This window comes from Anomalospiza imberbis, unplaced genomic scaffold (assembly GCF_031753505.1).
Source record: "Anomalospiza imberbis isolate Cuckoo-Finch-1a 21T00152 unplaced genomic scaffold, ASM3175350v1 scaffold_90, whole genome shotgun sequence".
NCBI lineage: Eukaryota > Metazoa > Chordata > Aves > Passeriformes > Viduidae > Anomalospiza > Anomalospiza imberbis.
The window spans coordinates 192,976-207,127 of NW_027100521.1; positions in this window are offsets into that span (position 1 = coordinate 192,976).

A 14,152-nucleotide genomic window follows, 5' to 3' on the forward strand; every position below is an offset into this window, starting at 1 on the left:
ATAAACCAGGCAGTGACAGAAATGAGCACAGGGCCCCTTAGAGGCAGCATCAGTGTCACTTTTCCAGCCTCCTCAGGGTTGCTCTGATGTTGCCATCAGAGCCTGCAGAGCCAGAGCTGCCCCTGGGCAGTGCCAGAGCTGGGAGGGGTCTGCAGGGCAGAGCTGAGCCCCCAGGGCTGGGCTGGGCTCTGGCAGCACTGGCAGGGCCCAGCCCTGGGCACAGGGAAGCAGCTGCTGGCAGGGACAGCTCCAGGCAGCAGAGCCCTGGGCAGGCAGAGGGGGAAAGTGCCCCCAAGCTGTGCTGGGATATTTAAAGTCCTCTCCAAACCCAACTATTCCATGATTACTTCTATTACAGATCCCCATGTGCAGCCACAGCCAATGTCCAACAGCAGCTCCATCAGCCACTTCCTCCTGCTGGCACTGGCAGACACGCGGCAGCTGCAGCTCCTGCACTTCTGCCTCTTCCTGGGCATCTCCCTGGCTGCCCTCATGGGCAACGGCCTCATCATCAGCGCCGTAGCCTGCGGCCACTACCTGCACACGCCCATGTTCTTCTTCCTGCTCAACCTGGCCCTCAGCGACCTGGGCTCCATCTGCACCACTGTCCCCAAAGCCATGCACAATTCCCTCTGGGACACCAGCACCATCTCCTACACAGGATGTGCTGCTCAGCTCTTTTTTTTTGCCTTCTTCATCTCAGCAGAGTATTCCCTCCTGACCATCATGTGCTACGACCGCTACGTGTCCATCTGCAAACCCCTGCACTATGGGACCCTCCTGGGCAGCAGAGCTTGTGCCCACATGGCAGCAGCTGCCTGGGCCAGTGCCTTTCTCAATGCTCTGCTGCAAACGGCCAATACATTTTCCCTGCCCCTGTGCCATGGCAATGCCCTGGGCCAGTTCTTCTGTGAAATGCCCCAGATCCTCAAGCTCTCCTGCTCCAATTCCCACCTTAGAGAAATTGGGCTCATTGCTGTTAGTGCCTGTTTGGCATTTGGTTGTTTTGTGTTCATTGTTTTCTCCTATGTGCAGATCTTCAGGGCCGTGCTGAGGATCCCCTCTGAGCAGGGACGGCACAAAGCCTTTTCCACCTGCCTCCCTCACCTGGCTGTGGTCTCCCTGTTTGTCAGCACTGCAGCATTTGCTCACCTGAAGCCCCCCTCCATCTCCTCCCCATCCCTGGATCTGGCCCTGTCAGTTCTGTACTCAGTGGTACCTCCAGCCCTGAACTCCATCATCTACAGCCTGAGGAACCAGGAGCTCAAGGCTGCAGTGTGGACACTGATGAGTGGATGGTTTCAGAAACGTTAAACTACTGGCCAATTTCTGCCAGTCACTTGTAATAAAAGTCATCTTTGATACTTCTTGTTGGTTTCATTTTTGAGGTTCATATTTTGGTTTTTTTTTTCATATTGTCCACAATAAAAATATACTCTGTGCCATTTCTCCTTTTGTTTCTCTCCACATTCCCTGTTGCCACAGACTGTGTCAATGAGGAGCTGCGCTCTCGGTGGCTTTAAAGGAACTCAAGGACCGCCCAGCAAAGTTTCCTGCAGAGATGCCCTTTTGTTGCCTTCTCTGGAGCTGCAGCAGCAATGTCTGTGTGCAGAGCTGGGACAGATCAGTGCTGGCACAGCAGCTGTGCCCAGCAGCAGCAGCACTTGGTGTTGCCAGTGCTGCTCCCGTGGCCCTGCCCCGCTGCCCTGGTGGCCCTGGTGTTGCTGCAGGTCCTGAGTGCTCTCGGGGCTGGGCACAGTCCTGGGGGTGGCAGTGCCGGGGCTGCAGCAGGGACAGCCCATGGGCACTGCTGGGGCAGCGCTGACGCCTCAGGCCAGGGCCTGGGGGCTCCAAGCTCCTTGCCCAGGCTCTCTCAAGAACACAGTGAGGCCAAGGCTCAGCACAGAAAACCCCCGTGAGCAGCCCCAGGCTGACCGTGGGCAGGCTGGGGGCAAACAGCATGGCTGGTGCTCTGCAAGGGCCCTGGGGGAGACGGGAAGGAGCAGCAGAGCAGGGGCTGATCCATCCCCAGTGCGCTGGACAGCCCAGGGCAGCGTCCCAGAGCGTCCTCATGGAGCTGCCAACAACATCCCCCCTCTGCAGCCCTGGCCACTCCCCCAGCTCACACAGGTGCCGCATCCTTGCAGGCACAGCCACGGCAGCACTGGCTCAGGAGCCCCTGTTTGCACTGCACACAGCAGGCGGGAGCACCCCCATGCTGCTGCTGTGGGGACATGAACCTGAGGGAGCACAAATGCCATCAGCCCCTGGGGCCAGGAAGGGCTGGGGGACGCCAGGGAAACCACTCAGCTTTGTCCTGGCCTCTGCAGCCAGCCAGAAAGTTTGTTCCCATCAGCTGGGAGTTTCCTGTCCCACTGCAGACGCTGTTGCTCAGAGCCAGGGCTGCCTGGCAGCCACCCCCAAACTGCCCTGAGCATTTCCTTGGCTTCACCTTTGCTTTTTTTACTCGTTCTGCTACAAATTTATTCCTCTTGCCCACCTCTGTTCCCTCCCCTGCAAGCAGCCCATCCCTGTTTGCCCTTTCCTCTCTGGCCCCACTCCCCATTCCAGTTCCTGACTTGGCAACATGGGAACGGCCCTTGGGGAGCAGGATCATCCCACAAGTGCTGCAGGAATTGTCTGAAGGCTCCTGCAGTGCCTCGAGCTCCTCCCTTGCCAGAGGCACCCGAGGCCAGGGGGGCACATCTGGGCTGCTGTGTCTGGCTGTGGGGCTGCCTGTTCTGGGCAGTGAGGAGGGGCTGCAGAGGCTCCGCAGGACTGATAGGATGGGCTTTGGGGCTGTGAGGAGAAGCTGAGGGACCTGGGCTGCTGGAGCTTCTGAAGAGGAGGCCCAGGGCTCCTCCTACAACTGCTCCAAGGGTGGTTTCAGAGAATCACAGAATCAGTAATGTTGGAAAAGACCCTGGAGATCATCACGTCCAACCTGTGCCCTGACACCGCCTTGTCTCCCCTGACCCTATCCCCAGCCTGTAGCGCTGCAGGGGTTGTTGTGGCCAAAGTGCAGGACTTGGTACTTGGACTTGTTAAACCTCACCTTGTTGGATTTGGGCCCTGGATCCAGCCTGGCCAGGTCCCCCTGCAGAGCCCTCCTGCCTTCCAGCAGATCAACACCCCCAGACAACTTGGTGTCACCACAGTTTCATGAGGCCCCCGAGTGTCCCAATGGTCTCCATGATTCCATGAGGTCTCCCAGTGTCACAATGTCCCTCTGGTGTCACCAAGTCCCTTGGATCCTTGGGCCCTGCAGTGTCACAATGGCACCGTGGTGCCCCAGGCCCCTGCAGTGTCACAATGGATCCTTGGTTCCATGAGGTCTGGCAGTGCAGCAATGCTCTCCTTGGTTCCCGCTGTCTCCCACTCCTCCCACTGTCAGGCTATAGAAGGACACCTGGCCGATGAAGGGGAGTGGGAGTGGGTACCTCTGATAATAAAAATCCCTCCCAACCCCCTCTCCCAAGCCAGGTGCCACTTCAGATTCGGTATGATCCCCTGGATCTGGAGAGTCAGCCAGATGGTTTAGAAGAAATTTATCTGCCCAGCGAGCCTCCCAATTATGATTCAGCTGTCAGACAGATCAGCACCTCTAACATCAAAAAGGAAAGAAGGGTAATCGTGGTGCGTGACTCCCTCCTCAGGGGAACAGAGGGCCCCATATGTCGACCAGACCCACCCCACAGAGAGGTCTGCTGCCTCCCTGGGGCCCGGGTACGGGATATCACTGACACACTGCCTGGGCTGATTCAGCCCTCTGATTATTGCCCACTGCTGATACCCCAGGCTGGCAGTGATGAGATTGAGAACAGGAGTGTCAGGGCAATTAAAAGGGACTTTAGGGCATTGGGTCAGGTGGTTAATAGGACAGGGGCACAGACAGTCTTTTCCTCAGTCCCTTTGGAGTCTGAGAAAAACAGTGAAAGCAATAGGAGAGCTCACATTATCAACGAGTGGCTCAAGGTGTCATTGGCCAAATTTCGGATTCTTTAATCATGGGGCAACTTTTGCAGCACCTGGCCTGCTTGGACCAGACGGGCTCCATCTTTCTGCGAAGGGCAGAAGAATTTTAGCTCATGAACGGGCAGAACTTGTTGAGAGGGCTTTAAACTAGGTCTTAAGGGGAAGGGGGTGCAGCTGGGTTGTCTGGAAGCAGGCCCAAGGGTGGTAAGCCTGAGCTAGGGGTGAAATCAGCAGCCCAGCTGAGGTGCATGTACACCAATGCACACAGCATGGGTAACAAACAAGAAGAGCTGGAGGCCAAGGTGCAGTAGCAGAGCTGTGATGTAATTGCCATCACAGAAACAGGGTGGGACGACTCACATGGCTGGAGTGCTGCACTGGATGGCTGCAAGCTCTTCAGGAGAGACAGGAAAGGGAGAAGATGTGGAGGGGTGGCCCTTTACATTAGGGAGGCTTTTGACACCATAAGTATTGAAAGTTAGGAAGATGGAGCTGAATGTCTACGGGTAAGACTTAGGGGGAAGGCCAACAAGGCTGACATCCTACTGGGAGTCTGTTATCATCCACCCAACCAGGAAGAAGAGGTGTACAACTCATTCTATAGGCAGCTAGAGAATGTTTCTGGATCATCAGCCCTTGTTCTTTAGGCGACTTCAACCTGCTGGACATCTGCTGGGAACTCAATACAGCTGAAAAGAGGCAGTCCAGGAAATTTTTAGAGTTTGTGGAGGACAATTATTTGTCGCAGCTGGTGAGTGAGCCCACCAGGAGAGGGACTATGTTAGATCTGTTGTTTGTAAATAGAGATGGGCTGGTGGGAGATGTGGTGGGTGGAGGTCACTTGAGGCACAGTGATCATGAAATTATAGAATTCTCAATATTTGGTGAAGTCAGGAGGAACACTAATGAGACTTTTACATTGGACTTTGGAGGGCAGGCTTTGGCCTGTTTAGGAGACTTATTCAGAGAGTTCCTTGGGAAGCAGCCCTTGAAAACAAAGGAGTTCAGGAAAGGTGGGAAGCTTCAAAACAGAGATCTTGAGGGCACAGGAACAGACTTTCCCTGTGTGCTGAAAGACGAGTCGACAAGGCAAACATCTAGCCTGGATGGGCAAGGAGGTTTTGAAGGAACGTAAGAATAAAAAGAGGATGTATCATCTTTGGAAGGAGGGTCAGGTCTCTCAGGAAGTATTTAAGGGGCTTTCTAGGGCATGCAGAAAAGAAATTAGGGAATCCAAAGATCAGTTTGAACTTCAAATGACAGCTTCAGTTAAGGCTAATAAAAAATGTTTTTACAAATATATCAATGATAAAAGGAAAGGGTAAGACCAACCTTTGTTCTTTATTAGATGTGGAAAGGAATTTAATAACTGCAGATGAGGAGAAGGCAGAGGTCCTTAATGCCTTCTTTGTCCCAGTTTTTAGTGAGTAGTCAATTTGCCTTCAGGACAACTGTCCTCCTGGGCTGGTAGATGGTGCCAGGGAGCAGAGTGGGCCACTGTTATTCAAGAGGAGGCAGTCAGAGAACTGCTGAGCTGCTTGGATGTTCATAAATCCATGGGACCAGATGGGATCCACCCCAGGGTGATGAGGGAGCTGGCAGATGAGCTTGTGAAGCCACTCTCCATCATTTACCAGCAGTCCTGGCTCACTGGTGAGGTCCCAGATGACTGGAAGCTGCCCAATGTGACACCCATTCACGGCGAGGGTCGGAAGGAGGATCCTGGAAATTCCAGTCCAGTCAGCCTGACCTCAGTACCTGGTAAGGTCATGGAACAGTTCACACTGAGTGTCATCACACAGCACTTCCAGGATGGCCAGGGTGTCAGACCCAGCCAGCAGGGGTTTAGGAGGGCTAGGTCGTGTTTGACCAAGCTGGTCTCCTTTCATGACCAGGTGACCCTCCTGGTGGATGCAGGAAAGGCTGTGGATGTGTCTTTTTGGACTCCAGCAAGGCCTTTGACACTGTCTCCCACAGCACACTCCTGGAAAAGCTGCAGCCCACGGCTGGGACAGGAGCACTCTGTGCTGGGTTCAGAACTGGCTGGATGGCCGGCCCAGAGAGTGGTGGTGAGCGGTGCTGCATCCAGCTGGGGACAGTCACCAGTGCTGTCCCTCAGGGCTCTGTGCTGGGCCAGCTCTGTTCAATATTTGTATTGACCACATGGATGAGGGGATTGAGGCTTTCATTAGTAAATCTGCAGATGACACTGAGCTGGGAGCGTGAGTCCATCTGTTGGAAGGCAGGAGGGCTCTGCAGGGACACCTGGAACAGCTGGATAGATGGTAGAGTTCAATAAGTTTAAATTTAATCAGTCCACGTGCCCAGTCCTGCATTTTGGCCACAATAACCCCCTGCACAGCTCTAGGCTGGGGACGGTGTGGCTGGACAGTGCCCAGGCAGAAAGGGATCTGGGGGCACTGGTCGACAGCAGGCTGGACATGAGCCAGCAGTGTGCCCAGGTGGCCAAGAAGGCCAATGGCTCCTGGCCTGGATCAGGAATGGTGTGGCCAGCAGGAGTAGGGAGGTCATTCTTCCCCTGTACTTGGCACTGGTGACTGGTGTAGTTGGCATTCCTCCCCTGCACTGGCACCGTTCCTTGAGTGTTTTGTCCAGTTCTGGCCTCCCCAATTTGAGAAGGACATGGATGGGCTGGAGCATGTCCAGAGAAGGGCAACAAGGCTGGTGAGGGTCTTGGAACACAAGTCCTGTGAGGAACGACTGAAGGAGTTGTGGTTGTTTCGCTTGGAGAAGACTCAGAGGTGACCTTATCACTCTACAGCTTCCTGAAAGGTGGTTGCAGTCAGGTGGGGTCGGTCTCTTTCTCCTCACAACAACTGACAGAACCAGAGGACAGTGTCTTAATCTGCACCAAGGGAAATTTAGGTTGGATATTATGAAAAAAAATTTTTTATGGAAAGGGTGATAAATTCCTGGAATTGTCTGTCCAGGGACTCGGTGGAGTCACCATCATGGGATGTGTTTAAAAAAAGACTAGATGTGGCACTCAGTGCCATGGTTTAGCTGAGGTGGTGTTAGGGCATGGGTTGGACTTGATGACCTTAAAGGTCTCTTCCAACCCAGCAATTCTGTGATTCTGTGATTGTGTGACATCACAGACCAGGTTGTGACATCATATTGTTGGCTGTGACATCCCTGGTTTATTATGTGACATCACCGAGCAGGCTGTGACATCAGAGCATGCCTGTATGACATCACAGAGCAGAGCAAGCTGTGAGGTCAAAGAGTGTGCTGTGACATTATAGGGTGGCTGTGTTCCATCACTGAAGGTGTTGTGACACCGCAGGGTGGGTCTGTGAGCCCACAGAGGTGCTGTGTGACATGTTAAGTGAGTTCTGCCATCACAGAGCAGGCTGTGACATCACAGAGCAGGCTGTGACATCACAGAGGAGGTTGTGATGTCACAAAGTCGGCTGTGACATTACAGGCTGGCTGTGTGACATCACAGAACGGGCTGTGAGGCAACAGAGAAGACTCTGCCATCATAGAAAAGGGCTCTGTGACATCACAGAGCAGCTGTGTGATGTCACAGAGAAGGCTGAGACAATACAGAGTGGGTTGTGACATCACAGAGCTGACTGTGACATCACAGAGCAGACTGTGATGTCACAGCGAGGCTGCATAACATCACAAAGGTGGCTGTGACATCATAGAGCTGGCTGTGACACCACAGGGTGTCTGTGACATCACAGGCTGGGCTGTGACATCACAGGGCAGATTTTGTGACATCACAGAGCAGACTGGGACCTCAAAGAGCAGGCTGTGACATCACAGGGGCTGTGTGACCTCACCTTCTCTAAATCTTATTTTTCTCTATTTCTGTGTCTTCTTGCAAATTTTGATTAACTTTAAATTGAACAGGCTTAGAGTTTTGAAGTTGAATGGGCCAAGTTAATGCTTTGAGAAGTGTTTTGTGTGAATTGAATGTCATATTAAACCTTCTGCCAAAGTTTCTCATATCTACTAAAGTTCCCAGTAAAGGCTGTTTTGTTGTTTGGAGCTCCAGAAAAACTCTTTTTGGTATTTCTCCAGTGCATCCTACTCAGAGGACACAAACAATCGCAATTCCTCTTAAATGTCGCCTTGAGAGAGTTGTTTGGGTCTTGTGTGTCCTGCTTGGCACAGCCCAGGCAGGGCTTTCACAGCCACATTCCACACTCCATTTCCCAGCTGGAGCCGCTGGTGCCTCTGAGTTCTGCTGCCCCAGCCCCAGGGACGCTCTCCTTGTCTGCCCATTCCCCCACGGTCTCTGGGCAGGGATGGCCTCAGCGGGGGCTGCTGACACCCTCAGCAACTTGGAGGCTGCTGCTGAATTTTACTGCTCCAGAGGCTTCTTCAGCCTTCAGCTCTTCACTTCAGGAATTCAGTGTCCCAGAGCTCATTAACATTCAGAACAGATTAACAAGCCAAGCCTCTGGGAATAATGTAGGTTTTCAAATCTTTTGTGGTTAATTAGCCCAATTACAGAAGCCTCTTCAAAGTGAATACACTACATTTTAAAAGACAGTGAGAAAAGATTTTTTGGTCCTGTTTAAGTTTCTTTTCCCTGATAATACATTGATATGTGCACTCTCCAATTGACACTGAATCCAAGTTCCTCCTCATGCAGTTGGAATAGATATGAAAATCAAGACCCTTCATGGCTGACAATCAGTCAGACTCTGTCCCTACCCCCACCCCACCATCTCCCCCATCCAAGCCCTGGCACTCAGAGCAGCCTTGTGCAAATCTGAGCTCCCTCCAGTCCAGGCTGCACCTGCAGGTTTCAGCTCCTTGGCTCCAACTCCCACCTGCTTTCCTTGGAGAAGGAGCTGCCCGAGACACAGAGGGATGTTAATTTCTTGTCAGCCAACAAAGCCAAGGGAAGGCACAGCTCCACCAATGCAAAAGTCATTCCTCTGCTGGATATTAAATCCACTTTGCACTGCAGACAGTCTCAGACCAATGGAAAACACCTTCTGTGCCCAGCACAGGTCCCAAGGTCCCCCCAAACCCTCCCTGCCCCGATTCTGCCCAGATTTGCTCTTTGCACACACGAGTCACAGGCTGAAGTCAGGAGCTCCCTCCATGCCCAGAGGGAGGAAAAGAGGGAAAGTGGATGAAGAGCTCTCCTGTGCAGAGCCAAGGTCCAAGTGCCCCTGCAGTGGGAACCACAACTCATCAGGTTTGTGTCCTTTGGGCTCAGGGATGGTGACACTCAGAGGCACAGAAAAGTTTCTGGCCAACAAACACAAGCTGAACATTTGAACAGTTTAATAACCATCACAGCTCTTCCCTCAGCTCTCTGTGATGTCCCAGCAGCATCTGACATGTCCCCCATCCCCAAGGGATTTCTGTACAGGAACAGTTTTAGACAAAGACACAAGAAAAGGTAATTCTATGATAGATTTAAAAATAGTAAGATGTAATTAATATTTATTTGAACTTCAAAAAGATTGGGCCACTCCCTGATGTGCAAATAGTGAAACCAGTCCATTGAGAGACATTTGAATGACCAGAAAGCATCTGGAGGGGGAAATCTGGGTGCAACGGGAAGTACATAGATCCACCTGGTCTAGTGCAGAGATGTCCTTAGACATGGCCATTTCAACAGGAGAACTGGAAACACCTGAAGGAAGAGGAAAGAATAAACAGAATATTGGTGACTCGAGGAGATGGGAAGATCAGTATTTCTTGTCCTTCTGCCATCAGTACTTCAGAAAATTGACGTTTCTAAAAAGTACTCAAGTGACGCAGATAATAAACATGTCCTTGTATAATATGAAATGTACAAGTATTAACACCTGTGCCCCTTTCCAGGCAGACATCATCTGTGTGCCCATGACCAGGCAGTGCCACTTGTGCCCTGAGGTGCCAAGCTGGGATTGGATCTCTCAGAGAGGAGCTGAGGGGGAGCAGAGCACCTTGCAAGCTGCAGGTCCCTGCCAGCCCCGCAGGGCTCCTGTGCCATCAACATCTGCTCTGCTCCAGCCTGAAACAGGGCCCAGCATGGTGCCGGGACCATCAGAGAGCTGAGGTGTGTGCTGGAATTCAATGCCCTCCCCATGGTGCAGCAGCCCTCCATTTCCCTGCTCCAGCCTTGGTCTCACACACAGCCATGGAGGCTCTTTGGGCTCCTGAGTGTTCCTGCTGTGTCCACGCCCCCAAGGGCACAGAGCAGCCTCCTCTCTCGGGCACTTGCCTGTTTTCCATGCCTTGCACAGGCGCTGGCCCTGCCCCACAAGGCCTGGGCTGAGTCCTGCCCTGCACGCTCAGCCAGGCTGGGATGGACACTGGTGGTTTCTGTGCCAGGCTCTCTGAGCCCAGCCCAGCTCCCTGCAAGCTCTGCCAGCTGCCCTGAGCTCTGTGCAGCACCAAGGGCCTCTCCCCAGCACAGCCCAGCCGGCTCTGGCCCCACAGCTCTGCTCAGCCCAGGCTGCTCTGGCCACTGGCCCCACGGCCTCAGCCCCTGGCCAGGGCACAGCAGCAGCTGCAGCTCAGCCAGGACTCAGCCCCAGCCATGGGGGAAGGGGCTTGGCCAAGGCCAAAGGAGGCTCCCTGGCTGCCCTGCTCCCCTCGGGCTGAGGTGCTGAGAGCTCTGCAGCCCCTGCTGCCATCCCATCTGCCCAGGCCAGCACAAGAGCCCGGCCTTGGGGCCCTCCAGAGCTGCTCCTGCTCCAGGCCCAGGGCCCATCCCAGAGCTGGGGCAGCCACAAAGCTGTGCCCATTGCGGGTCATTGCTGCTCTGATGGGGATGGATCCTCAGCCACTTGGAGGTTTCTGATGAATTTCACTACTCCAGAGGCCTCTTCTTTCTTGAGCTCTTCAGTTCAGGAATCCAATGATTTGTTTAAAACTCCCAAACAAAAAATGTTGCTGGGAATTATGGTAGCTTTCAATTCTTCTGTGGTTAATTAGACAGATTTCAGAAGTGTATTCAAAGTGAATAGACTTTATTGAAATAGTTTGTCCAGTTTCCTTTTCCTGTTAATGGATTTATATCAGCAATGTCCAATTGATTTTGACCCCCAGCACCTCCTAATGCAGTCTGAAAAGATGTGAAAATCACGACCCTTCATGGCTGACAATCAATAACACTTTGTCCCCAACCCCTCCCCACCATTTCCCTCATCCAACCCCTGGCACTCAGAGCAGCTGAGGAATGGAGTCACACCCAGGGGTGTCCCCTGGGCTCAGGACTGGGGCCAGGTCAGTGAAATCTCTTGATTGCTGATCTGGACGAGGCCATCGAGGGCACCCTCAGTCAGTTCCCAGGTGAGCCCAAGCTGGGTGTGAGTGTGGCTGTGCTGGAGGGCAGGAAGCTCTGCAGAGGGATCTGGACAGGCTGGAGCCATGGGCCCAGGACAATTGGATGAGGTTCACCAAGGCCAAGGGCCGGGTCCTGCCCTGGGCTCACAACCACCCCAAATCCCTGGCTCTGCCCTGCCCCTGATCCCCACAGCCTGTCCTGTTTCCTTCATCCCTGCATTGCCAGGGACTTTCTGGGACAAGGGAGCTCTGCTCTGGGGATGGAGGGAGGTCCAAGTGCCACCACTGGAGTGGGAACCACAACTCATCAGGTTTGTGTCCTTTGGGGGTCAGGAACTGGTGAGACTCAGAGGCACAGAAAGTTTCTCTTCATGGCCAACAGACCATGGTTGAACAGGACACAATTTAATAACAATCACACTCTTCCCTGAGCTATGTGCAACGTCCCAGCAGTGTCTGATGAGTCCACCATCCACAAGTGATTTCCATACTAGAACTGATTTTAGACAACCGTGGTTCTGTGATAGAAATAAACACAATTAAGTTCTTGTATCAGGATGATTGTCCTGAAGTGGGGGCAAAACATCTCCAACAGTTCCTGATTTGCAAAGCTGTCAGTGGTGGATGGCGAAGAGATGTCACAGAGCCCTTTTCTATGATGGCAGAGTCTTCTCTGTTGCCTCACAGCCCGTTCTGTGATGTCACACAGCCAGCCTGTAATGTCACAGCTGACTTTGTGACATCACAACCTCCTCTGTGATGTCACAGCCTGCTGTGTGATGGCAGAACTCACTTAGCATGTCACACAGCACCTCTGTGGGCTCACAGACCCACCCTGTGATGTCACAACACCTTCAGTGATGGAACACAGCCACCCTATAATGTCACAGCACACTCTTTGACCTCACAGCTTGCTCTGCTCTGTGATGTCATACAGGCATGCTGTGATGTCACAGCCTGCTCAGTGAGGTCACATAATAAACCAGGGATGTCACAGCCAACTATTTGATGTCACAACCTGGTCTGTGATGTCACACAATCACAGAATTACTGGGTTGGAAGAGACCTTTAAGATCATCAAGTCCAACCCATGCCCTAACACCACCTCAGCTAAACCATGGCACTGAGTGCCACATCCAGTCTTTTTTTAAACACATCCCATGATGGTGACTCCACCACCTCCCTGGACAGACAATTCCAGGAATTTATCACCCTTTCCATAAAAAACTTTTTTCCTAATATCCAACCTAAATTTCCCTTGGTGCAGCTTAAGACACTGTCCTCTGGTCCTGTCAGTTGCTGTGAGGAGAAAGAGACCGACCCCCACCTGACTGCAACCACCTTTCAGGGAGTGTAGAGAGTGATAAGGTCACCTCTGAGTCTTCTCCAGGATAAACAACTCCAGCTCCCTCAGTCATTCCTCACAGGACTTGTGTTCCAGGCCCCTCACCAGCCTTGCCCTTCTCTGGACACGCTCCAGCCCCTCCATGTCCCTCTTAAACTGGGGAGCCCAGAACTGGACACAGCACTCGAGGTACGGTGCCAGTACAGGAGAAGAATGCCAAGCACACCAGTGCACAGTACAGGGGAAGAATGACCTCCCTGCTCCTGCTGGCCACACCATACCTGGTCCAGCCCTGGAGCCATTGGCCTTCTTGGCCACCTGGGCACACTGCTGGCTCATGTCCAGCCTGCTGTCGACCAGTGCCCCCAGATCCCTTTCTGCCTGGGCACTGTCCAGCCACGCCGTCCCCAGCCTAGAGCTGTGCAGGGGGTTGTTGTGGCCAAAATGCAGGACTGGGCACTTGGACTGATTAAACTTCATCTTACTGGAAACCATTCCAGGTGTTCCTGCAGAGCCCTCCTGCCTTCCAACAGATGGACACACACTCCCAGCTCAGTGTCATCTGCAGATTTACTAATGAAGGACTCAATCCCCTCATCCATGTGGTCAATAAAACATTGAACAGAGCTGGCCCAGCACAGAGCCCTGAGGGACAGCACTGGTGACTGTCCCCAGCTGGATGCAGCACCGCTCACCACCACTCTCTGGGCCGGCCATCCAGCCAGTTCTGAACCCAGCACAGAGTGCTCCTGTCCCAGCCGTGGGCTGCAGCTTTTCCAGGAGTGTGCTGTGGGAGACAGTGCCAAAGGCCTTGCTGGAGTCCAAACAGACACATCCAAAGCCTGTCCCACATCCACCAGGAGGGTCACCTGGTCATAGAAGGAGACCAGGTTGGTTAAACACGACCTAGCCCTCCTAAACCCCTGCTGGCTGGGTCTGACACCCTGGCCATCCTGGAAGTGCTGTGTGATGGCACTCAGTATAAACTGTTCCATGACCTTACCACGTACTGAGGTCAGGCTGACTGGGCTGGAATTACCAGGATCCTCCTTCCCACCCTTGCTGTGAATGGGTGTCACATTGGGCAGCTTCCAGTCATCTGGAACCTCACCAGTGAGCCAGGACTGCTGGTAAATGATGGAGAGCAGCTTGGCAAGCTCATCTGCCAGCTCCCTCATCACCCTGGGGTGGATCCTATCAGGTCCCATGGATTTATGAACATCCAAGCAGCTCAGCAGTTCTCTGACTGCCTCCTCTTGGATAACAGTGGCCCACTCTGCTCCCTGACACCATCTACCAGCCCAGAAGGACAGTTGTCCTGATGGCAAATTTTCTTCTTACCAAAAACTGAGGCAAAAAATGGCATTAAGCACCTCTGCCTTCTCCTGATCTACAGTCATTAAATTCCCTTCCACATCGAATAACAAATAATGGTTGGTCTTACCCTTCCTTTTACCATTGATATATTTGTAAAAATATTTTTTATTATCCTTTACAAAAGCTGCCATTTTAAGTTCAAACTGAGCTTTAGCCTCCCTAATTTCTTTCCTTCATGCCCTAGCA